The following is a 27,180-nucleotide window of genomic DNA, read 5'->3' as shown; positions in this document are numbered from 1 at the left end:
CTAGTTGAATATACATTAGATTCAATAAGTCAGTCTCATTTCAAAGGCATCTTGATGACCTAACATAGGTCCTCCTCATGAAGCTCTGACCTAGAAGAGGTGTGGGGCCTTTTGTCCTCAAAGGCTGGCAGGAGGGAGCCTGGGCAGCCAGGATGGTGCCCTGCTGGACAATGAGGAGCATTGACGAAGTGCTCCCATTTATTGGCTGAGCGACTGCATCAGTCATTCATTCACAGGCACAAGGTCTAAATTGCAGAACCAATTAACAGCACTAATAGCCCTTGCCTGAATTAATCTTTGAGACAAAAGAGAGGAGAAGTGGAAGTGCTATTAGCAAATCAAGCTGTACCATCCCTGCTTTATTGCAGAAATCTCAGTGTCTGTATGTGGCTATTGTGTGCTGACTGCAATTACAGCCCTCATTTAAAAATGATTAAGTGGTTATAATTATTTTTCAATTAAAACTTATATCTTCCATTTGTGCAACATTTCAGACTTCAATTAAACTTCTTTTTAAAAGTGCCACGGAACTAAAAGATTCCTGCTTCTTCTTCTACCAGGAAACCCTAAATTCAGCCCAAATAGTATTTTGACTTCCAGCCTTCAGAATTAGTTCCACCAAATTTACATATTGTGATGAAGGTTAACAGGCAATAAAATGTGCAGTGCCTGCTGGAATTGACCACCACCACCACCACTACCAGCACCATGGTGGGGCAGAGAGACTGGCAGGCTGTTCCCTGGGATACTCCAGCAGTTCTTTACTGCTAAGAAGAGAAGGGAGTGTCATCAGAAGGAAGAGTCACTAGTAGAACTGCCTGATTTTTAAAGCAGGACTCCAGACTTTTAGTTGTCCTCTTTTTATGATAAAAAAGGTGTGAACTTTTGAGCAATATAATTGGCTTAGAAAAGGACAGCAGTTTCCCCTTGTCATGGTTAATCTTTGTCATCGACTTGCCTGGCTTGAGAGACACCTAGAAAAATTGGCAAAGCACGGTGCTCAATGTGTCTGTGAGGCTGATTCCAAGGGTGATTGGCACGTGGGTCAGTGAGCTGGGCAGGGGAGGGGAAGAACTGCTGTGAATGTGGGTGGCACTATCCAAAAGGCTGAGACCTGAATGGAGCAAAAAGAGGAAGAAGGGGAAGTTCACTGTTGCTAGCTCACTTGCCTCCTCTTGAATGGGTGTTTATTTATTTTTTCTGCTGCCATTGTCCATAGACATCAGACTCTAGATCAGTGGTGGCCAACTTATGCCATGCCTGCCTCAGTGGGCTGGTTGTGTCATTGAAAGCTCTAAAATGTTTGCCATCACTGCTGTTGATTCTCCAGCCTTTATTATGGATTTGTACTAATGACTCCTGCATTACTTTGGGCAAGATTTGACATCCTTATGGTATTGCTCTTCTATCTATGCTGGGCATGGTGGCACACACCTGTAATTCCTGCAGTTGGGGGGCTGAGGCAGGAGGATCACTGCAAATTTGAGGCCAGCCTGGGCTACACAGTGAGACCCTGTCTCAAAAAAAAAAAGGAAAAAGTTTTCCTATCTATGAAGTAGAGTATCTCCCTATTTATTCAGATCTACTTCCATGTACTACAATAATATTTTATATTGTGAATGGGATATTTTCTTATTACCTTCTCTAATTATTACTGCATAGAATTTCAATAGATTTTTTTAATGTGAATATTGCATCTAGTGAGCTTGCTGAATTCTCCTTTCTTTTTGCACCGCTGAGGGTCAAATCCAGGGATTTACACATGCTAGGCAAGCACCCTACCACTGAGTCACAACCTCAGTCCTGTTGAGTTATCTTATTTTTATTTCCTTTTCTTCAATTATATCTGTATTAGAATGAATTCCTGGGATTTAGTACAATGGTGAATAGAAACAATGATGTGGAGGTTTTTGCCTTCTTCTTTTAAAGGGACAACCTCTAATCTTACATTATTAAATATATTATTTGTTTTAGATTTTCATAATTAGTCTATCTCAGATTGAAGAAATTAGTTTTGTTTCTAGTTTGCTACAAATTATTTTTAATCCTGAAAAGATTGAACTTCATCAATCATTTTCTGTATTTATGGATGATCACACAATTTTCTCATTTACTCAAATATTGTGTTTTTCTCACTTATTCTAATGCCTGACATATGAATAGATCTCTTTGTTTTCCTGGGATATGTCCTACCTTGTCATGACATATTGGTGAATTCAATGTGATGTTTACCTAAGATTTTTTTCTCCTAGTTTTACAAAGAGATTGATCTATGACTCCTTCCTTCCCTCCCATCTCCCTCCTTCTTCTCTACCTTCCTTTTCTCACTTTAATAATGAGAATATACTTATACTGCTTCATGTGTTAATTTCCATCTTTTCTCCATTATTTGAAGCACTTTGTGGTTTTTTACATTCAAGATTGTTTAACACATAGTTATTGAGTGGTCACTATGTGCCAGGCCCTCTTCTAGCCACTGGGGAAATAGCAATGGACAAACAGAAGTCCTTCTTGACACATTTCTTAACATTTTGACAAAACACTCCTGGCTCTGGATCTTTGGGTATGGGCAAAAGTCTTTTGATTTCCAATTCAGTTCCTCCTGTGGTTTTTGATTTATTCAGGCTTCCTATTTTTCTTTAATTTTATTTTTAGATTTTTTTCCTAGGAACTTTTCTAATATATGTTAACCAGTGTATCAAGATTAAATAAGTTCTAATATTAAATAATGATGTTTACTCTCCACCATAGCTATAGCTTCATTCTTTTCTTTTCCCTCCATAACATTGCTTATTTCTGCCCTCTCACTCTTGAACAGTCTGGTTAAAAGTTTATCTATCTTATTATTATTGTTAAGCGCATCTTATTAGTTACTGCAAGGAACCATCTTTTAGTTTTTAATTTTTGCCCTTCACTTTACTGTTTTCTCCTGTTTCTTTTATTAAAAGAATTTTTGTTTGTAGCTTCTTGAAATGACTACATAACTAATTTATTTCTAATCTTTCCATTTAAAAGTACATTTCTCAAACTATCATTCCCACTGAAAAGAACTAGTGCTTCTTGAAGAATGACTGAGTCCAGGTCTGAGGCAGAAAATACACAAAATGAGCCTGGAACATCTGTCACAAAAGATAACAAAGAAGCTATCAAAGACTACCAGGGTCATAACAATAGGGCCCTGATGCCTAATTAAAGGGGTTCATTCTCACTTTCCAAAGATGGAACAATATGACCATCAAAAAGAATATTATCTGCAGAGGATTGAAATACATCATGTATATTAAAATCCATGAGCAATGGAGGGGTTGAAGGGAGGGCTGGGCAAGGGTGAAAAATAAGAACCAAGAGAGATTATGTAAAGGTGCAAATTTCCAAAGATGAATGTCATTATATTGTATATCTAAAATGTACCAATGATTAGAATGAATAATCGATAATGCAAAATAGGAAGAAAAGGTCCAAAGGGGTAGGGGTAGTGGGAGGGGCAGGGGAAAGGAAATAAGGGAAAGGAAAAATGATGAGAACTGGAAAAAATGGAAATAAAGTCTTTGTAAATAGGGAAAGGTGGAGGGCGTGAAGAGAGGGCTAGGAATGGGGATAAAATAAGAACCAAGATGCATTATGTAAAGGTACAATTCCCAATGAGAAATGTAATTGTGTTGTACACCTACAATGTACCAATAAAAGAATTTAACAAAAAAAATAAAAAAATAAAATCCATGAGCTCATAATGATACTAAAATATCTCTTATGGTAATGTTTGATGTTAGAGTATTAACTCATTATTCTAACCCTTTAACGAAAAGAGATCATATTTATTCTGCTTTTTCTATACAAGCTATACCTCAGGGAAATTAAGTAGTAGTTGATGAGAGAAATCTCTCATTGCAATAATTTTTGTTAATAAGTAAATAATGATATACTTATGATATCATCACTTTGTATTCCATAATGAACATACAGAGGTAGGCAATGACTCCATGACCACAATGATGCAATGGGGAGTGCCTTCCACCACCTGTGAAGTATTCTTGACAACAATGCAAACTGTAATTGAACTGGATCTCAGTAGTTAACTAATAGTTTATAGGAACTACAGAGAACCAAGGAACAGATTGTGGGAATTCTACAAGAAAAACATCAGACTTCAAGAAATAATTAACATGAAAAGAAAGAGGGAGTGGAACTTATAGATTAAAATATACCTAAAAACAGGTGAACAAAGTACAGTGATTATACCTTGTTGGGAATACTGATTCAAACAAACTACATAAAACTAATAGGGAATGTTATTAATTTTTTTATTTGTGACCACAGAATTTTTGTTTGGTTAAAAAATGGGATACAAGTAGAGATACACATTTCAGTGTTTTTGGATGAAATGTATATTTTGCTCCAAAATAATCCAAGATGGTGCAGTGTTGATAATGATTGATAATAGAAGCTGGATTATGAGTAGGTTTATTATACTGTCTTATTTTTGTATGTTTGGAGTTTTTTGTAATTAAACAGGATGCATCTAAAGTTTTAACCTCCAGTAATTTACCTTGATCCTGCAAATTTTCTAGGTAGCTCTTTCATTATTGTTCAGTTCTAAACATTTTTCAGTTTCCACTTGCTTTGCACTTTAAACAATGAATTTATACACACAATTTACATATGTTAATATTATATATCTTATATGTTTTCAGCTTATTGTTTATTTATGATTTATGTTACATCAGAAATGTCTGTGTGGTATTGATTTTATTTGATACTACTTTTATAACATAATATAAGCTCAAGGTCAATCGCTTTAAAAAGAGTTTAAAAACTAAAAGTTGCATTTGAATTTGAAAAGAATATATATTATATATTATATATTTTGTATGTTCAGAATTCTTGTATCTGTTAGATTAGCTGAGTCATTGCATTGTTCTTTATTCTTATAATATTTTACTTGCTTGATCTATTGTTTTTGGTAGGGCTGTGTTAATATTTTCTATGATTACAGATTCATTTTCTTTGTGATTTTATAATTTTTAAGCCTATGTACATTGAGTCTATGTAGTTAGTTTTGATTTCATTTTTTTGAGCCTATTAGGGTTGTCTGTGTAGCTTATAGGCGTGGTGTGACACTACCATTATTATGCTCATAGAGTCTAAGTCCACAATTTGAGCAGAAAACAGCAGGGAAGCTTTGTCTTTCTGCTCTGACTGGGAAGATGGAAATGGCTAGAGGGTGTCCAGAGGGGCTGGATACTGGATTCACCCTGACCCTGCTCTACTTGTATATCTAGGGCCTGAGCTGTATAACTCAGAGGCTGGGACCGATGTCCAGGGCACTGCTCATGGTCACTACATGACAGCCAGATTCAGAGAAGAGGACCTCAGAGGGAGGCTCTGGGAAGCAAGTGTTCCCAAAGGCTGGGGTAAATGCACAAAGTTTTTCTAATTTTGCCCCTCTGAACTCTCATAGGATTCCTTCTGCTGCATCTCAGTTCCAATCACGTGAGTAAAGCTGACTCAAAACTAAGGGAGTGGTAGAGTCACACTGCAGAAGAGAATGTGGAATAATAGATGATTTGTAGCCAGATTTGGAAAATGGAATCTACCTTAGAGCCCATGCTGTTAGGAACATATGAAGCCTTTATCATTTTATTATATATTATATATTTTATTATATATTTGAATATATGTCATTATATATTGTCATTATATATACTATATATGTCATTATATCTATTTTTGAATATTCTTTTTACTATTATGTTATGTTCTTCATTTTTATTAACCTTAGAGTTTTTTATACAGTTAATATTACTGATGATTGTTAAGGTCAGCTAGTTATTCAGTCAGCAAGTATTTGTTGAGCACCTCCTATACTCTGGCATTGTGCTGGAATGGAAGAATGCACCTACAAGATAGCCACTGTCCCCAGCCCCTGTGCAGAGTGTAGTGGAAGGAATGGTTATTGGCAAACAAGGCTCCCAGTGGGCTTGCTGGGCTGCTTAGAGTCATAGGCATCCACAGGATAAGGGTATGATAAGCAGAATTTTTGGTTATTACTTCCACCTGCTACAACTAGAATTAAGATTACTAATCAATGGACCTTAAAATAGGGAGACTATCCTGGCCTATCCAAGAGGTCCTAATCCAATTACAGGAGTTCTTAAATATGGGAAACTTCCTCTGGCTTGTGGTACAGAGGAGCCAGGAGTGGGAATCATGGAGATGTGCCAGATACCAGAGAGATGTACTCAAAGCATGGAAAGACTTGGGTGTGCTATTCCCCTTGATGACAAAGGGGGCTGTGTCAAGGAAATGGGGGATTTTGGCCCTACAACAACCAGGGACTACTACCACCAGTGAGCTCAGAAGAGGCCCTGGAGCTCCAGAGTACCACAGCCTCCTGGGAACTGCCTTGATTTCAGCCTGGTGAGACCCTGAGCAAAGAATTCGTCCACAATGTGCTGAACTTCTGACCTGCAGAAACTGCCAGATGACGAGTTTTGGTTTAAGGCAGGAAGTTTGTGACACTTTTTACAATATCAGTAGGAAAAGAATTTGAAGGATACATTTCAGCACTTCTTCAGCTGTGCCTATGACAGGTCCTCCAAACCACGCCTTCCTGTCCTGGCCTGGTGGGCAGGTCTTCACTGCTATCCCTTGTTACGATGCAGTGCAGTGCTTGTGTCTGCAGGCTCTCAGGCCAGATTGCCTGGCTTTAAATTCCAGCGCAGGGTGTGGTCTGAGTAAATTTTTCAAACTGTACCTTAGTATCATCATCTGCGAAATAAGGGTAATAATAGCACCACTCAGGTTGGGTCATGGACCAGATTAAATAATTAATACATGTAAAGTACTTGGATGATTTGACTTATTGTAGGACCTTAATGTCAGCTACTTCTGCTTTTACCACAACTACTAATCTAGAGTCCATTCCAGAGCCCTAAGTCATGAAGCTAGAGAGACTTTCCTTAAGCTTCTACTCAACAGCTGTCCAAACCTCTTTTCTGAAAAGTGTTCTCTCAGTGAACCTCCATAACATAAGGATGTTCCTCAGAGACTGCTAGTACTTCTTGGTGTCTGGCTGCAGAAAGACAGTTTTCTTTCCTGGACCCATAACCATGGAAAATTTTCAGCGCAGTCCTATTTCCAGACACTGTGGTTAAGAACATAGTCTTGGAATTACTTTATCAGTCTCTAGCTCTTTGATTATAGACAAGTTACTTAACCTTTCAGAATCTCAGTTTTCATACAGGGAAGATGAAGGTGTCAATGGCAGTGAGAATTAAATAAAGTAATATAAAGTGCTTAGCACAGTTTTTAAAAAATTAGTTCATATTAGTTTTATAGGATATGGGTTTTATTTTGGCACGTTTGTACCATTTTATTTTGGCATATTTGATAATTTTCACCCATCATTACTCCCCTTTACCTTCCTTGGCCTCTCCCCTAGAACTACTCTTCTCTAATAGTTTCCATATTACTTTAATGTCATATCTTTTTAAATTTTTTAGAGTCCACATATATTAGGGAAAATATATGAACATGGCTTTCTAAGTCTGGCTTATTTTGCTTGACACGATCATCTCCAGTTTGACTCATGTTCCTGCAAATACCTAATTTTGTTTTTATTTATAGCTGAATAATACTCCATTGTGCATATATAACATATTTATTTATTCATCTGTTGATAGACACCTAGGCTGGTTCCATATCTTAGCTATTGTGGATTGTGCTGCAAGAAACATGAGTGTGCAAATATCCCTTGCTGACTTTAATTCCTTTGGTTATATACCGAGGAGTGGTATAGCTGGGTCATATGGCAGTTCTGCTTTTAGATTTTTAAGAAACTTCTATACTGATTTCCATAGTGGCTGTACTAATTAACATTACCACTAACAGTGTAAAAGTGTCTCTTTCCTAGTATCCTTTCCAGCACTTATTATTTTGCTGTTGTTGTTTGTATTTGTGATTATCGCCATTCTAACTGGGGTGGGATGGAATCTCAGTGTAGTTTTGATTTGCATTTCCTTGATGGCTAAAAATATTAAGCATTTTTTATATAGTTGCTGGCCATTCGAGAAGTGTCTGTTCAATTCATTTGCCTATTTATTGACTGTTTTTTTGTGTTAAAGTTTTTGAGTTCTTTATATATTCTGAATATTAATTCTCTGTTGAAATAGTAGCTGGCAAAGATTTTCTCCAATTCTTTTTACTGTTTCTTCCTTTGTTGTGAAGAAGCTTTTTAATTTGATATAGACCTGTTTGTTGATTCTTGTTATTATTTTCTGTGCTATTGGAGTCCTGTTCAGGAAGTCTTTGCCTGTGCATGTGGTTTCAAGTGATTCTTCTATGTTTTCTTCTAGCAATTTCAGATATCATGGGAAATTTTAAGTGGAAGACAGGTTCGGGCATCATTTCCAGGATTCTTTCTGAGGGTCACAACAGCTCAGACCCTAAGCTGAGGCCAGGGGCAATACACCCAAGAACCCATCAGTGGGCTACTCTTCCTCATAGGTTCACACACCATGTCCTCCCTTAGCTTGTGGGTAGCCACAGCAAGAGGTTGATCTTTCCAGCAGAGGACTATTTAGGTCTAAGCTGCCAATGTGAAGCCCCTAATCACTTTCTTTGAAAATGAGGATGGTGACTCAGGTGCAAGGACCTCTGGAGGCCAACATTTGGATGCCAGCAAGGTGTTTCTTTAGGGGTGCTGAGTGCACTGTGAAACACAAGACCTGGTGTAAAGTGGGATTGAAATTCAGCAGATTGCAGCTTTGTCACTTGTGTACTTGCTGGGTTAGTCTGGGTTGCATGGGCCATTGGAGCTGCTTCTGCACAGCAATATCCCTAAAGTGTCAGGAGTGTACAGAGTTGTGCCAGGGGATTGTTGGCTTATGCTATTATCTTCTCTCTTTTTATGTCTCCTCAAGGTGGTAGAAGTGTACCTGGTTCTGACAAATGCCACAGCATTAGGGGATGCTTGGGGTTCTGTTCCTCCTTCTCCACCTGCTCTCCTCTCTCTTGCTCTTTTCCCCTGTCTTTGTTTCCCTGTCTCCTCAGCAAAGTCCTACACTATGGGACTGACAATGGAAAGCCAGCCCAGTAATTCTGTTCAGTATGTTTAGGTATGAATGCCTTTCAGATTGTAGCTCCCCAGTAGTAGTGCCCTTCATCAGAAGTTGCCTGATTCTTTAATCCTACCTCCACTCCCCCCAGACACACTTTTTATAAATGCATGAATCTCCTTTGAAATGTTCACATTGCTTCTCAAGCTTGTTTTTGGCAATTAGTGCCAAGTTCACAGTAGGCACAGCTTCGAGAAAAATAACACATGAGCTCAGTGAGAGGCTGTAAACCAAGCTAGTTCGTTCAGGGTTTCCAAGAGTGTAAATGAGTAGCAAACAAGAGTCCTATAAAATTAGGATATGCATGACAACATTTGCTTTAAAATAAATACACATTCTGTATTGGGTCTTTTCTAGGAACATAGTACATATACAACTTCAAAAATGTTTCTAATGGGCCGGGGATTTAGCTCAGTGGTTTCAGCGCCTGCTGCCTAAGCACAAGGACCAGAGTTCGATCCCCAGTACCAAAAAAAAAAAAAAAAAAAGAGAAAGTTTCTAACATATGGATAATATTTCTAAAATTACTTTCTTTAAAATTCTGACAATTTTATAAAGATATGATTAATATTGATTGACTTCTACACTCACCAACCATGTATACACTTTCTCCTTCAATCTTTTTTTTTTTTGTACCAGGGATTGAACTTGGGACCTTATGCTTGTGAGGCAGGTGGTGGAACCACTGAGCTAAAACCCTAACCCTTCTCCTTCAATCTTAACAAATCCAGGTAACTTGTTACCCTCAGCATATATATGAAAAAAATCAATGCATACAGAGATTAAACAAATTGCCCCAAATCTCACAGCTGGAAATTGAGGTGCAGAAAAGTTAGCAATGTGTTCAGGGTCACAAGCAATTAAATGTTATCATGAGGATTTGAACCAATGCCACTTCTATTCACACTTCATTATCCCACTCAACTTACACAATCACGCCTGACTCCAAGCAGGAAGCATGTGCAATCCTACCAGAAGCCTGGGTAAGCTCTTTTATTTATTGATAAAAAGGTAATGATAATGATTGCACCTAATTTATAGGTTTGTTATGATAATTGAATGAGTAAATACATATTAAATGCTTAGAATTATGTCTAACACAATTAAGCATTTGTTAAATATCAGCTGGAAATATTGTCTTTAAGATGAGCCACTTGACACATCCAACTGTGTAGATTCACTTACCCACTCATAGATTTGATTGAAAGCCTTTCCAGCATCAGAGCATGTGCTAGTCCAGAGACTGAACTCCATTTTCCAGTCTCCAGGAAGCAATCAGACCACAGGTTATTCTCTTTTTGAGAAAAGGATATCATTTTATAATCACTAGAGGGCAGTAACAACCCACTGAAGCAGTAGGACCAGCACCTCCCTGCCCGAGAAAGGGAGCATTAGAGATTATCTGCTAAAATTAGCACTCAATAGATGAGGAAACTGAGTCTCAGGAAATGCTTTTCTCAAGGCAGAACAAGGAATGAGTGGTGAGTTTTGGCCTGGAACCTGACTCCCACTTTAAGTTCATTGATTACAAATACCACTATGATGCAGAAAATCAAATCTTTTTAGGCATTAGAATTTCAAGAATTTACACTCGATAAAAGAGAATCAGGTTATTGATTACCCTTAAAATATAGAGAGAAAGAAAGAAAGAAAGAAAGAAAAGAAAAGAAAAACAATATGGCAAAATGTTTGCTTATCTTCATTTGTTCCCCAAAACGGAGATCTTGGAACTTCCGCTACAGGTGAGGAAATTGCAATGGTTTAGAAGACTGTACAGTACAGAAAATGCAGATTCTGGAGGTAGACCAGATAGGGACCTAGGCATCCTGATAATTATAGGTCTTCACAATCTAGAAGGATCAGGGATAAAGGCACCTGCACCTACACCCAGGCAAGCATTGTGGTTTGAATTAGGGCTCTGTCCATGGCTCTATAATCTGATTGCTTTGATGAGACTCTTATTCTAAAACAATAAGATCCCAGTAGAAATCTAATGTAGTCTTTCTATACCATTGCTGAGTTGTCTTCAAAATGGACATCTGTTAACTATAAACAACCTATACCTGATACATGCTTAACCAGGCCCCAAGAGTATCAATTAGGTTTAGGTTTGGCTCTTACAGAGACCCAAAATAACAGTGACATAAACAAGATAGAATTTATTTGTCTCTCTGAAGAGTTCAGATATGGGTAGTCCAGGGATGGTATGCAGCTCTGCTTCACAGGGTCCTGAGAGATCTGGGAATGTCTATGCTATTGGTCACCTGCAAGGCCTTGGTCTCCATAATCACCTCATGTCCCAACAGGGCTGCAGCAGATTCTGATATCAGATTTGCATTCTGGTCAGAAGTGATGATGGGATGAAAAGAAAGGGCAAAGGTTAAGTATTTGTCATCTGTTAAGGAAGGTTATGTTCTGGGAAATGTCATTTGAAACTTCTTCTCACATCTGATTGACCAGAATTTGGCCACAGGGTCAGGAGTCCTGCAAAGGAGGTTGGGAAATGTAGTATTTATTCTGAGCACTTATTGTGCTCAGACGAAAATTGTGGATTTATTACTATAAAGAAAAAGAGGAGATCTTTGTATGGTAGTCAGGGACATGTGCCCCCCAGATTCCTCTTGAAAAAGGATTTGCTGCCCAGCTGTGCTAGGGAGTGTGGTCAGAAGATGACTTTCAGCTCTTAGCTCCTGCAGGATTGGCCCCAGCTGCATAGAGCTGAGGACGTGCCTTCCTTGATAGTCTGCATGTGATGATTTAATGAGGTGGAGTAAGAAGGCTCAAACTTTTCAGCCTTTGCAGCACACCTCTGATCAGGCCTGCAATGCAAGATAATTCCACTTTTGCCCCAGGATTCTGTTAAGTCTCCCACCAACTGTCATCACATAGTCTGAAGAGGTCTGGACCAGCTGGGCATTCTGCAGAGCATCTCATTGGTCCATTACTTTAATGACACTGTGCTGGATACCAAGCTGGAAGGTTTGGTAGACGCATTGCACTCTAGAAGTGGGAGCTAAGCCCTGTGAAGATGCAAAGGCTTATATACTTGTAAAATATTTACTGGTAAGAAGGTGTTGGGTGTTCTCATTCGAATCAGAAAGTTTATTGCATCCTGCCTCTCTTACCACAAAGAAACACAATACTTGGTGGACTTCTTTAGTTTTTAGAGGCAGAATATTCCACAACCAAAGATAAATAATTATTTGGCGTATATGTTAAGTTACATAAAAGATTACTAGCTATAATGAAGCCCAGAGCTGAAAATGTCTCTGCACCTCATGACCTATGAGCTGGCAGATCCTATGATGTTAGAAATACGGGAAATGTGACATGAAAAGATGGAAAAGATTCTGTGTAAAGTTTATGACAAGCCCCAGTGGGAGAATCACAACACAGCCCCTGGATTTTTGGAGCAAGACATTCCAACTGCAGCAGAAAATTATATGCCTTTCAAACTTCTGGGAGCTGCTAGCATCTGATAAAGATGTGCTGTCTGAACATGGACCCTCCCATGACCATGTGGCTCATGAGCTGGGTCCTGTCAGACCCATCAAGCCATAGATTGGGTAGAACCCAAAATAATCCACTGAAACATGGAACTGAAGCATTTGGGATTATGAGTAAATACAGGAGCAGGTATTCCAGGTCTCCAGCATACCCAGTTAGCATCACTCCCAAGATCCCATGGAAGGACTTCATGATTCATACCCTTAAAATTTTGGATTCCATAAATTTTGAATCCTTAGTTTTCAAAGGATTGACTTTAACCAGAAGGCATAACAAGGGTCCCATTTAATTTTGTGTGTTGGTGGGGAGGACTTGGGATTGAACCCAGATTGCTCTACATTGAGCTACACTGCTTGTCTTTTTAATTTTTTTTTTAAATTTTGGAGACAGGCTTTTGCTAAATTGTCCAGGCTACCTTTGAACTTGGAATCCTTCTTCCTCAGCCTCCCTAGTACATAAGGTCAACATTGAATTTAACCATTGAATTTGATTCGATTCTTGTCCAATTCAGTTTGTGACCAGAATCGTGGAAAGAATTAAGTTCGTGAGCCGAGGGACCACTGGGATTACAAGCACGTGCCATTGTGCCCAGCTGGTCCCATTTAATTTTGAGCTGGTATGCTATGCCTGCTGCTTGAGCACTTTGGCATTCTTGTATACAGGGAATAAATATAGAGAAAAGAGGTCACTGTCTTGGTAATGTGACCTCGTGATTATCAAGAGGAGGTAGCCTGCTATTACACTTAAGTGGTTCCTCTCAGTAACTTGACCAACTGTGAATGTAAGTGAAAAATTTTAGCAACCCAAGGCTGGGAAGGGAAGAGCAACCAGGGGCCTCAGGAGACTTGAGGATGGGGCTCTTGGTCAATCCACCAGGTAATCCACTGAAGTCTGCAGAGGTGCCATCTGAGGGTAAGGAATATCTAAGATGGAAAGTGGAGGAGTTAGACAATGAGGATCGTTGTGGTCCTGAGACCTGTGGCACTCATGGGGGCTGTAGTTCCTCCTACTAATTTCCCTCTATATTACTTTGCTTGGGGTGCCACAACAAAATATCACAGACTGGGTGCAGACTGGGTGCTTAAACAACACAGATTTATTTCTTACAGTCCTTTAAGCTAGAATTCCAAGATTGAGGTTTCTGGTTTAGTTTTTCCTGTGGTCTCTATCCATACCTTGCAGATGGACACCTTCTTGCTATGTCCTCAAGTGATCTTTCCTCTGTCAACACTAATGTTTGTGCCCACATTTCTTCTTCTAATAAGGACCTAAATCACATTGGATTAGGGCCATCCAAAAGGTCTCATTGTACTTAATTACCTCTTTGAAGACCTTACTTAGAAGTATAACTATAATCTGAGCTGCTAGGGATTAGGACTTCACTGTTTTAATTTTGTGTGGACATTATTCAGCCCATAGCACCCTTTTAAGAACTTATACTCAAGAAGAGAGACTGTATTAGTCACTTTCCTGTCAATGGGGAAAATATACAACACCTGCATCTTAAGAGAGGTTAGGTTTATTTTGGCTCATGGTTTCAATCCATAGTTGGATGGCTCAGAGGTACAAACATCATGATGGAAGGGGATGGCAGAGGAAGGCTGCTTAATTTATGGCACCCAGGAAGCAGAGAGAGAGAGGAGGGAGGAGCTAGGGACAAGAACACACCCTTTCAGGACATACTCCCACTGACCCGCCTCTTCAAACCAGGCCCCACCTCCTAATAGCACATCTAGCCATGAACTCATTAATGGACTAATCCACTGATAAGCATAGTGAGCTCATGGTCCAATCACTTTCCGAAAGCCTGACTCTGAACACATGAGACTTTGGGGGGATATTTTAAACCATAAAAGAGACCAAGCAGAATCCTGTGGAGCTCTCCCTAACTCTGTATGAGAAGCTGATTTGAGCAATGGAAGGTGTGAACTGTGATAGATAGAGATGCACCACTCAGGTCCCCTTTCAGTTGTGGGAGTGTGGTCAGCATAAAGCTTGTAGCTGTCAACTCCTTAAGGATTGGTCATCTCAGCTATAGAGAGCAATGTCATCTAAAGTCATACCTTTAAAATATGGTTACCTTTATGGGGCAACCTGCATCTGGTGACAGAGCAGGGCAAGAGTATAAAAGCTTGGCCACTTTGACCTGACATGGATAGTTATGACCAGCAATATGTGTTCCTGATCTCCTGCCAGTTTTCCTAAGGCTTTGTCAAGGTTGCTTTGTAGTTTGGCTTCTACCTCTGCTCAACTCTAGTTCTTCCCTTTGGCAGTAAGCATTGCATATGACACCCTACCTGAAGTGCTGCTCCTAGAGAACCCTGCTGGTGACACATACCTCCTGTTTTTAAATATGCTAGTTGTGTTACAATTTTAGGTCTACTATTTCAAGAAAATTTAGTAGTGCTAATATTGAAATAAGTGAAGATCAACAGAAAGTAACATAAGTACAGCAACTTTCTTGTCTTATTGCTCCTGTCCTTTTTTAAGCCTATCAACTGGTGCCATTAACTTGGCCTCAGTTAAAACCCAGGACCCAACCCTCTGTAATCTAGTCCTTGAATTCTAGACTCAGGTAACTAGGTTCTCATGTTATTCATATATGACCAAGCTCTTACCTGGTGTATTATTCCCAGCAACTACTCAGTCTTTTCCTCTGTTTGGGCTGTTCACTCTAGGTGGTTCTAGGCTGCTGTGTTAGATTACTGGGGCACAGAGAAGAAAGAACATGCTTTCTAGACATCCTTTGTTTGCTGTCTGCTCTCTTCTTTATCTCTTTACATTAGCATGTACTTTTCTATAATGTATTGACATATTCTAGTCTTCCTCTGCACAGACTTTCTTATCCTTTCTTATTTAGTTTCCTCCACATTCTTCTCTTCTTCCTCTTTCTTCTACCTTTTGTCTTCCTGCATGTATTAACTCCTTCATAGCAGGAGAATACACTTAGAGAAATAAAGACATGACCTCTGCTCTCAGGAAGCTCCCAGCCCATGGGTGGGGTGGGGTGGATTCAGGAAAATACACATGTAATCCCCAAGCAAGTACACAGTACTGGTTAGTTTGAGCCAACACCCTCTGAAAGCATAGTATGCAGCTTCTCAAAGGAGTGAGGCTGGATCTGAGCCCTGATGGTTGTAAAAAATGCAGTCAGCCCCCATATCCACAGGTGCCACATGTTTGGCTTCAGGCAACTGTAAAATATTTTTAAAAATTATATCTGTACTGTGTATGTACAGACTTTTGTTTCTTGCATTATTCCCTAAACAATAAAGTAAAATAATGATTTACAGAACATTTACATTGTATTAGGTGGCATTAGTAAACTGGAGATGATTTAAAGTATCCTGGAGGATATGCATAGATTATATGCAAATAAGACACCTTTTAATCAGAGACTTGAGCATCTTCAGATTTTGATACTTATGAGGGATCTGGGACCAATCTGTCCTAGACACTGCAGTCATGTCTACTTTTATATTCTTGGCTACTTAATGTGCTTTTTTTGAGGAATTTGGCCTCCACATAAGTGATATACAAATGCTATTAGCTTACCATTTCTTTTTTATAAATGACTGTTTATGTGTTTGAAGGGTATTTGAAAACAATTATTTCAACATGAAATTTCTGTCTAAAATTTTATCTCTGCACTGTTAATTTGCCTTGTAAGCCTTTTCATTCCGGGAGACAGGAAAACCAAATTCATCCTAGGTCTTAAGCACATCATTGAAAAAAATCTTAAGAGTTATGGTAATCATTAAGAATTTTAGTATTGTGTTTGTTTCCGTATTTCTTTCTGGATTCTGAGTACATACATGCAGATTTTTCTCATCACACATAAAACTATATTTAAAAAGTCTAATGATATTTCTCAGTCAGAGCACAGCCTGTCAAAAGGTACAATTTCTCAAACCTGTGATTTAATGGCTTGGGGCTTATTCTGAAGCTCCCTAGTGCCAGCAACATTTACTCCTCTGAATATTTGTGTGCTTTCTACCCTCCAGGCTGTGGTGTTTAGATGCTGCCCCATGTTCCCAGAAGTTTCTGGGAAATGGTAATGTCATACCTTTGTCATGTACCAGGTATTTAACTTAATTTTCAAATTTTTAAAGGAGAAATAAAACAGATAACTATACTGATGACTAATCTATGACAACAGTTTTTTTTTTACAAATACCTGATACAGTAACACTTGAATAATTTCTTGATAGTGAACATTTTAATCACTTTTAAAGCCATATTAATACTTACATATCATTTTCATGAATAATCTCATTGGCAAAAAATAACTCCTTACTGTTTAGAGCTAAGTAGAATTTATAAGCAGAAATAATGCAATTGTTATTATTAGAGTGAAATGTCCTGTAATTACCTAGTATTCATAATCAAGATCATCAACAGAAAGAAATCCAAACAGCGAATAGCATCTGAAAAACTAGTCATCTTTGCTTAGAAGAGGCCATGAATAATTTAGATTTGTTATAACTTTTCATTCCTCACTCATCATAAACATGAAAATAAATCTGATTATTAGCTTTTGAAAAATAACACATCATTTAAAATAAAAAAAAAGTCCTTCAGAAATCATGAAGCACTGAATATTTATCTTGATTTATTGTAAGTTCATTCTCCTTGTTATTGGCATTATCCACAAAGGTGAGTATTTGCCATCCAGAGTCTTTTGCACAGAAATGGATGGAACTTGGTCAGCACCTGACCAGTACCATGGATCACTTCTTAATTTACAACGGAATTATGACATGAAATAACTCCTGCCCGACAGTTCAGGTGTTCTTCACAGAAGAAACAAGCACAGTTCTGCCTGCCTCACAGACACACTGGGTCAAAACAATAGCCCAAAGAGTTGGCTTGGACCAACTCAAGGACTGCTCAAATGCTGTCCCTAAACAGGGTAAGCCTGAAGAGTGAAGAGAAGTCCTCAAAAACAGCAAGTGCCCAATGGCTTCTTTATGACCCAGACTGCCTTGGACAAACAATCCCCCAGGTGTCTCTGTGGTGAAGACTGTCTCTTCCAGAAATGCACCAAGACCCCATAAATGCCCCTCCAGGTGAACACTCTTACTTATTAGTTTTACTTAGTCACAAACATACATCCAAACCCTTGAGAAATGATGCTATTTGCCCACAAAACCAAAACAAATCAAATACTCATCACATCCTCTGTTAATGCATTTGACATAAATTGCATTTAAACTGACTAGGGTGTGATCACATGGCTGTTTGATGGCAGCCATTTGTGCACACTACTCACCTATGCTCTGGGTTTATTACTGATATTATTCTGTACAAAATACGAATCTTCTCATGTTGAGAAATTAACTTGGTCTTAACAGAGAAAGTCTTGAGGTCACAAAAATGGCACAATTAATTTAACACTTTCTATCTCAAAGTGTCTGTGTTGCAACAAATTCCAAAGTGCAATTATAGTTATAGAACATCAGAGCATTTGGAAAATTCAGTTAATTCTGTTGAGATAAATCATTCAGAATTGGCTTTGGCCTTAGATGGAATTATTTGGTGCTTTTCCATTTTGTATACACATATGAGTAGGCCTGAGGGGCAGGATTTGGTGGGAATTCAAAATCTGAGAAGGAGAGGACAATGGCTACTGATACAGAGTCAGTTCCTTGAACTCACATATATCTTTTTATTGGTACATTTTAGGTATACAATATAATGACATTCATCATTGGAAATTTGCGCCTGTATGTAATTCATCTTGGTTCTTATTTTTTCCCCCTTCCCCTGCCCTACTTTCAACCCCTCCATTGCTCCCTATTTACAAAGACTTTGTTTCCATTTTTCATTTTCTCATATTAATTCCATTTCCTTCTCTCCTTTCCCCTACCCTCCCACTTCCCCTGCCCCTTTGGACCTTTTCTTCCTATTTCACATTATCAGTTATTCATTTTAATCCTTATTTACACATTCAGTTTCTCACACCAGAGAAATTATTTGGCATTTACACATGTGTGTCCTATTTATTTCACTTAAGAGGATAGCATCAATATGTATCCATTTAGCTATAAATGTCTCTAGTTTGTCATTCTTTATGGCTGAGTAGTACTCCATTTTAAGAAAAAAAGCACATTTTCTTTATCTAGTCTCCAGTTGATGGGCACTTGGGCTCTTTCCAAGCATTAGCTATTACAAATTGTGCTGTTATGAACATGGGTACACATATATCACTGTGGTATGATTCTTTTAATTCTTTTGGGAAGATACACAGCAGGGGAATAGCTGGGTCAAATGGAACTTCCAGTTCTAGTTCTTTGAGGTATCTCCATACTGATTTCCACACTGGTTGCACCAGTCTACACTCCTACCAGCAGTGGAGCAGGGTTCCTCTTTCCCCACAGCCCCACCAGCATTTGTTATTGGTTGATTTCCTGATAGCAGCCTTTCTTTCTGGGGTGAGGTGGAATCTCAGCGTTTTTTTCATTTGTATCTCTCGAATGACCAGTGATGTTGAACATTCTTTCATATGTTTATTTGCCATTTCTATTTCTTTTTTTAAAAATTCTTTTATTGGTACATTTTAGGTAAAGAATACATTTACATTTATCATTGGGTGCTTGTACCTGTACATGATGTATGTTAGTTCTTATTTTTTCCCCCATTACCTGTGTGCCCTTCACCCCCTCCACCCTTGCCTATTTACATAGATTTCATTTCCATTTTTTTTCTTTTCTAATAATTTTTCCTTTCCCTTCTTCTCTTTCCCCTTCCCCTCCCACCACCACTACACCTTTGGATCTTTTCCTATTTCGAATTATCAATTATTCATTTTAATCATTTTAATCCTTATTTACACTTTCAGTTTCTGATACCAGAGAAACTATTCAGTATTTACACATGTGTGTCTTATTTATTTCACTTAAGAGTATGGCCTGAAAATCCATCCGACCATTTCCACCCCTTTGTGTGAGAAATGCCTGTTCATTTCAGATGCCCATTTTTGGATTGAGTCTTTAAATTTGGGAGGTCTGACTTTTTAAAGTTCTTTATAGATTCTAGATAGTAGACATTTGTCTGAGGGACTGCTGGTGAAAATTTTTTCCCACATTGTGGGTTGTCTCTTCACACGGCTGCTGCTTTCTCTTGCTGTGCAGAAGCTTTTTAGTAAGAAGAGATCCCACTTGTTGATTGTGCTAGTTCATGGGCAGCTGAGGTTTTGTTCATAAAATCCTTTCCTACACCAATGTCTTCAAGAGTTCTAACTAACCTCTATTCCAGCCGGTTCAGCGTTTCTGTTTTAATATTTAGATCTTTCATCCATTTTGATTTTAGTTTAGTGCATGATGAGAGATATAGGTCTAGTTTTAATCTTTAGCAAGTTGAAACCCAATTTCTCCAGCACCATTTATTAAAGAGGCTATCTTTCCTCCAGTGAGGGTGTTTGGCTCCTTTGTCAAAGATGAGGTGGCTGAGTGTGTCTGGAGTTGTTTCTGCATCTTCTAATCTGTTCCATTGGTCCTCAGGTCTGTTTCTTTGCCTGTACCATGCTGTTGTTATCACAGTAGCTTTGTAATATAGTTTCAAGTTGGGGATTGTAATGCACCATGTCTCTGTTACCTAGAATTGCTTTTGCTACTTTGGGTCTCTCCTTGTTCCAAATGAATTTTTGGATTGTTTTCTCAAGGTCCGTGAAGTATGCTGCTTGCTGTGATTTCAATTGGGATTACATTGAATCTATATAGCAGTTTTGGAAGTATGGCCATTTCACTATGTTGATCCTTCCTACCCAGGAGCAAGGGATGTCTTTCCATTTTCTGATGTCATCTTCAATCTCTCTTTTCAGAGTGCTGTAGTTTTCAGAGAAGAGGTCTGATTTCTTTCATTAGGTTGATTCCTAGGTATTTCAGTTTTTTGGATGCTATTGTGAAAGGAATTGTTTGCCCTATTTCTCTCCTTCAGGTTTGAGATTTTTCAAAATAAAGGAATAGGAAAGGATTAAAAATCAGCCAAAGCTAATGGATACTGTTTTGGAGTAGTTTGGATACTAAATGATAAAGAAAATAATCATCAAAATTCGGCACAGGGCAGACTAGGGAAGAGTGAACCTGTGATGATGGAGAGCCTCACAGGGAGCTTCTGGTGCTGGTGGTTTCTTCCTCCATGTGTACATGTTATGCATTTCCTTTATAATTACTTATTAAACTATCCGTATAAATTCTATGCATTTTTGGATGTATATTTCACAAAAGGGAAAACATAAAACCTGAGAAAAATTGCTATACATTTGATAAACATTATTTTTAAAGAATAAACTTTGTGCTTTGTAAGAAATAAACATTAAGTAAGGGGGCTTTGGCCAAGTGGATCGTTTTGTATTTGAGGATCAATCACTAAAAGGTACTTTCCATGGACTAAGTTTTTAAGGCTAATTAAAATCATGTCTCTTAGTTTTACATAACATAGTTTTTGTATTTTTTTTGGAGATAGGGTCTTGCTGTGTAGTTCAGGCTGGCCTTGAACTCATTATGTAGCCCAGGCTGGCTTTGAACTTGTAGCAATCCTCCTGCCTCAGCCTCCCAAGTGCTGGGATTATAGGCATGTGCCATCACACTTGGCTTAGACAGTTCTTATACAAGCACGAATTCTGAATCTTATCTTCTAAGTAATTCCCATGAACTGCAGCATGACACCGTGATTTTATCTGCTTTTTGGAAGGTAACCTAGTATATGCACTTAAAATTTTAAGACAATTCTAGATAAAAGTTTTACAATTATGTAAATATCATGTCTAATTCATATTGTTCATATGTGACTTTTGCCTATTTTCTATAGCTTTTTCTGACTTCCTCATTGAGATTTAACAGTATTTTTGTGTGACACCGTTAAAGGCAAAAAGTGATCAGAATTTCACATTCCTAGACTGACTTTTAATGTACATTAATCGGCTTGATTTTCACCTGTGTCATTTAAATTATTATCAAAATCTAAGTCATCATCACTTTCTTCATTCCTTTTGCAGCTTCTTCTATGATTAGATCTTTGATTATTTTCAGTATTTTCTGTCTTTTCTGCTTCTTTATTAAACGGAATAACAATATCTTCTTTCTTTCTACATTTTGCACAGACTTCAAGTTCATAGGCACATGGTCTACACATTATGTGGTAAGACTCCTTCACGGTCTTCTGCAAACATTTAACGCATTTTTTAGGTTTTGATAATGGTTTATATTTGGTGTATTTTACCCGCCATTCAAGAACTTCTTTACAATGCTGACATACTCCAATCATGAAGTTTTGCATTAATTTTCTTGGTCTGAACACTCTTGTCAAACTTGTCATTTTTGAAGCTAAATGTATTCTGGTGCTTCTGCGGCCTGGAATGAGCCACGTTGGCTTTCTGGGAGCTCATCGCCAGAATCGCCACCAGCTTGCACCAGGTACAGTGAAAAGGCCACAGGGAAAACGCAGTAGCTTGCCCCGTGGCCAGTGACCCAGAAGGAACTCTCTAGTTCTCTCTTAGTGAGTCTTTTGTTCGTGTAGGGGAAAGCTATTGATTTTTGTGTGTTGACCTTGTATCCAGTACTTCACTGAATTTGGTTATTAAGTCTAGAAGACTTTTGGTGGAGTTCTTGAGGTCTTCTATATAGAGTATCATGTCATCTGCAAATGACAATTTGACTTCTTCATTTCCTATTTTTATTCCTTTCATTTCTTTCTCTTGTCTAATTGCCATGAGTAATGTTTCCAAAAATATACTGAACAGGAGTGGTGACAGTGGACATCCTTGTCTTGTTTCTGTTTTTAGTGTGAAGGATTTCAGTTTTTGACCATTTAGTAGGATATTGGCTGTTGGTTTTTCATAGATGGCTTTTATCAGATTGAGGTAGAGACCATCTATTCTAATTTTTTTGTGGGGTTTTTATCATAAATGCATGTTGGATTTTGTCAAATGCTTTTTCTGCATCTATGGAGATAATGATATGGTTTTTGTTCTTGGCTCTATTGATATAGTGCATTACATTGATTGATTTGCATATGTTTAACCATCTCTGCATCCCTGGGATGAATCCCACTTGGTCAGGGTGAATAGTCTTCTTGATGGTCTTCTGCATTCTATTTGTCAGTATCTTATCAAGGATTTTTCATCTATATTCATTAGTGAGATAGGCCTATAGTTCTCTTTTTCAGTTGGGTTTTTCTCTGCTTTGGGGATCCAGGTGATGCTTGCTTCCAGGAATGAATTCGGAAGTATTGCTTCCCTTTCAATTTCACTGAAGAAGTTAAACAGTAGTGGCAGTAGTTCCTCTCTAAATGTCTTGTAGAATTCAGCAGTGAAACCATCAGGACTCGGGCTTTCCTTAGTTGGTAAGTTTTTAATTATGCTTTCAATTTCATTGATTGATATTAGGTTGTTTAGAATTTTTAGGTCTTCTTCATTCAACTTTGGTAATTCATATGTATCTAGGAATCTGTCCATTTCCATCTTATTGGCGTATAGGTTCTCAAAGTAGGTATAGATGATCCTCTAGACTTCTGTTGGATCTGTTGTAATTTCACCCTTTTCATTCCTAATTGCATGGATTTGGGCCTTTTCTTTCCTTCTTCTGATAAGATTGGCTAAGGGTTTGTCAATTTTGTTTAGTCTTTGGAAGAACCAACTCTTGGCTTCATTGATTTTTTGTATCATTCTCTTAGTCTCCATTGCATTGATCTCTGCTTTGATCTCTATAATTTCCTCCTTTGTATGAGCTTTGGGTTTGTCCTGCTCTTCTTTTTCTAGAAGCTTGAGGTTCTGCATCAGTTTGTTTAGTTGGACTTGTTCTGTTTTCTTAATATGAGTATTCACTGTGATGAATTTCCCTTGTAAGACTGCTTTCATTGTGTCCCATAGATTCTGATATGTTGTATTGTGATTGTCATTTAACTGAAGGAACTATCTGATTTCTTCCTTAATTTCCTTGGTGATCCATTGGTTTTTCAGAAGTTGTGTTGTTCAGTTTCCATGTGTTAATGAAATTCTTGTGGTTTCTTTTGCTACTGATCTCCAATTTCATTGCACTGTGGTCTGATAATATACAGGGGATAACTTCAACTCCTTTGCACTTACCTAAATATGTTCTATGAGCAAGTATGTGGTCTATTTTGGAGAACAAACTGCGTGCAGTTGAAAAGAATGTGCATTCTGATTTTGTGGGTTGAAACACTCTGTAAACATCTGTTAAGTTCATTTATTCAAGAGTTTGATTGAGTTCCAGTATTTCATTGCTTGTTTTTTTGTCTAGTTGGTCTGTCTATTTTTGACAATGGGGTATTGTGGTCCCCCACGACTACTGTATTAGTGCTTATGTGATTTTTCATGTCCATTAGTATTTGTTTTATATAGTTGGATGCACTAGTGTTTGGTGCATAGATATTTATGATTGTCATCTCTTCCTTTTGGATTGTTCCCTTTACAAGGATGTAGTGTCCTTCTTCGTCTCTGTTAATCAGTGTGGGTTTGAAATCCACTTGATCTGCAAAGAGGATAGCTACTCCTGCCTTTTTTTGTGTTCCTGACACATGGAGTATTGTTTTCCACCCTTTAAATTTCAGTTCATGAATTTCTTTTTGAATTAAGTATGTTTCTTGTATGCAGCATATTGTTTGATTTTGCTTCTTGACCCATTCTGCCAGTCTATTTCTTTTGATTGGTGAGTTGAGACCATTAACATTGATGTTTATAACTGATACATATTGACTTATCATTGTCATGACTTTTTCTTTTTGTTGGATTCTCCCCCTTTGCTTTTAATTTCTTGTTGTGCCCAGTGGATTCATTTTGTTGGGCTTCCTGGGGTTGTGATCCTCATTGTCTTTTCCTAGGATTTTGTCTAAAATTTTTTGGAGAGCTGGTTTGGTATTCATGAAGTTTCTCAGGTGGTCTTTGTCATGAACATATCTTATTTCTCCATCCATTTTGAAAGATAGTTTTGCAGGGTACATCAATCTGGGTTGGAGGTTGTTTTCCTTTAAGGCTTGAAATACATCACTCCAACCTCTTCTTGTCTTGTGGGTTTGTGTTGAGAAGTCTGTTGTGATTCTGATTGGCTTTCCTTTGTATGTGATTTGTTTCATTTCTCTAACTGCTTGTAGAACTTTGTTCTTCTGTTGAGTTTCTGGAATCTTAACAATTATATGTCTATGTGTAGATTTTTTTTGATGAAGGTTAGCTGGAGTCCTATATGCCTCACTCATCTGTATGTCAAGTTCTTTTCTCTTGCTTGGGAAGTTTTCTGCCATTACTTCTGTGAACAGTTTTTTTAATGTCATCTGCACTCTCTCCTCTTTCTTCATTGTCTCCAATCAGTCGTATGTTATTCCTCTTTGCATTGTCTAGGAGCTGTTAGATTGATTTCTCTTGGTCTCTTACAATTTTAAAGCAATTTTTCTTTTCCTGGTCACTAATTGCAATCTTATCTTCTATATCTGAAACTCTGTCCTCACATTGGCTCATGAGACTTTCAATGGAGTTTTTAATCTCCTGGAAATCTGTTTGCATCTGTTTTATGGATTCCATTTGTTTCCTATGTTGGGATTCCATTACGTTCCTCAGCTCCCCTATTGTTTTTCTATCTGTGTCCTCTCTAGATTTATTAATCACGTCTTGCACTATGGGCACAATCTCTGCAGTTGTCTGAGAATTTTTTTCTGATATCATTTTTTCTACATCCTCTTTTGTTGCTAGTTCAGGGGTTCCAGGTGATTGAGTAACAGAGTGTTCTATCTCATTTCCCTTTGGGGTTGCTGTGGGTGATCTCAAAGTTTGGTTCTGAGGCTTGTTTATGTGTCTTCTCATTTTGCTGGGGTGGGGTGGGGGGTTGCTCCTGGCGCCCGCACAGCTCATCTCCTCTGTGCTGGGAGTGGTGGTTGGTTGGCCTGGAAGCCTCCTACTCTGACCTGGGAGCTGTGGCACATTGACCTGGAAGCCTCCTACTCTGCACTGGGAGCTGTGACATGTTGACCTGGAAGTCTCCTCTGTGCTCAGAGCTGTGGTAGATTGGCCCAGAAGCCTCCTACTCTGTGCCAGGATCTGTGGCATGTTGACCTGGAAACCTCCTCTGTGCTGGAAGCTGTGGCCCATTGACCCAGAAGCCTCCTCTTCTTTGGGAGCTGTGGCACATTGACCCAGAAGCCTCCTCTGTGTTGGGAGCTGTGGCACACCAACCACTCCTTGAACTCACTTTAAAAATGACTGCTTTAAAGATAATTCTGCTAAAACCTAGTATATTGCATCTCTGATTCAGTTTATAACTTATATTAGCATATGTCATTTCTCTGAGGATTTAAAAGGAGCAAAAGGAAGCATAATGAACTGATATTGTGTAGAGGAACAAGACTCTACAGCAGGATCTGTCTTGTTTTCTGCACCTGTGGCTAAAAATTAGTTTGCCTTCTTTCTATGAATTTTTTTTTGCAGGAAAGAGATGACTTTAGAATCACAAAGCAGAATTTACCAAAGCAGATAAATTACCTTGGGGAAACACATTCAGCACTTACTTGAAGTGTGTCAAACAGTTGAATTACCTCTTTGCAAAGAGCTGTGGGGAAAAAAGGCATGCACACACACAGAGAAACACATACACACACACACACACACACACACACTGTATACTGAGAAGTCAGGTGGAATAGCTAACTCTGTGCAAACATCTTATTCCCTTTCTCTTTCATTCTTCCACAGTCTCTCCCCTACTACAACTTTGTCCTCTTCTTCCTCTCCCTCTTCCTACCATTGCTTCTCTCCTCCCACCTACTTCACTGCTTTCCTGTCCAAATGGTGCCAATGGTCCAATCAAAGGAAAAGAAAAGGACAGAAGCAGTTTTGGATCAGAGACTGGTCGGGTAATAGGTCTGGCTGAAACAAAAGGCTGAAATTTTGAGCTAGTTTGGGCACATGTGCATGGAGATGGAGCTCCACCTTCAGAGATATAACTTATCATCAGACCAAACAGGATGGAGGATGAAGGGAGAATGATGCAGTCAGTCCCAAAGAATAGCAGAGAGCCTGACAAATTCCTGTGCAGGAAAAGGACGTGATAAGATTAGTATTAGAAGGATATTTCAATAGTGAATGGTGCTGACTGTATCATCAGTTAATTTTTCTTTATTAAAGTGCAGAGCTACCCATTTGTCCCAGTTCTAGGTCATAGAATCTGTAAGTGTCCTAATTAACCAAAAAGTTTATTGTTGACAGGAATTATTCACGCTGAATAACTTGGGGGTGCTTCTAAAAGCTTGGAGATGTTTCTAAATATTCACATGGCCATTTCTTGTCTGTAAGTGGGTTACGGTGTTGCTCAGGAAACTCAGAGTCTCCTCCAGGGCTCACATCTTTTACCCAGAATGTCTTCCAAGTCCTCCTCTCTTCTGGTACTTTCCTCTGCCATGGCTCCAAGTAACACACCAGTCTTCTCATCTGCCCACACTGGAGCCTGTCTCCTGCACCTCTTTCCCTTCACTCCTCACCATGTCTCTTACCCTTGTGTAGTACAGCATAGAGCAGATGACTGTGGCCTGGCTCAGGCTCCCAAACTCCAGG

The 27,180-nt window shown here is 38.5% G+C and overlaps 2 pseudogenes across 1 annotated transcript in view; one reads left to right on the top strand and one right to left on the bottom strand.

Moving 5' to 3' along the window:
* LOC147825250 (NADH dehydrogenase [ubiquinone] iron-sulfur protein 4, mitochondrial pseudogene) overlaps positions 1-27,180 on the top strand; it is a 169,811-nt pseudogene that overhangs the window by 32,797 nt on the left and 109,834 nt on the right. The gene's annotated exons all lie outside the window — the stretch shown is intronic.
* LOC101722806 (uncharacterized protein C9orf85 homolog) lies at positions 21,523-22,030 on the bottom strand (annotated as a pseudogene).

This window comes from Heterocephalus glaber, unplaced genomic scaffold (assembly GCF_053883595.1).
Source record: "Heterocephalus glaber isolate CG9 unplaced genomic scaffold, H.glaber_assembly_v1.0 deba00001504, whole genome shotgun sequence".
Lineage (NCBI taxonomy): Eukaryota > Metazoa > Chordata > Mammalia > Rodentia > Bathyergidae > Heterocephalus > Heterocephalus glaber.
The sequence above is the reverse complement of the archived record's forward strand: the minus strand, read 5'-3'. Positions and strand labels throughout refer to the sequence as shown.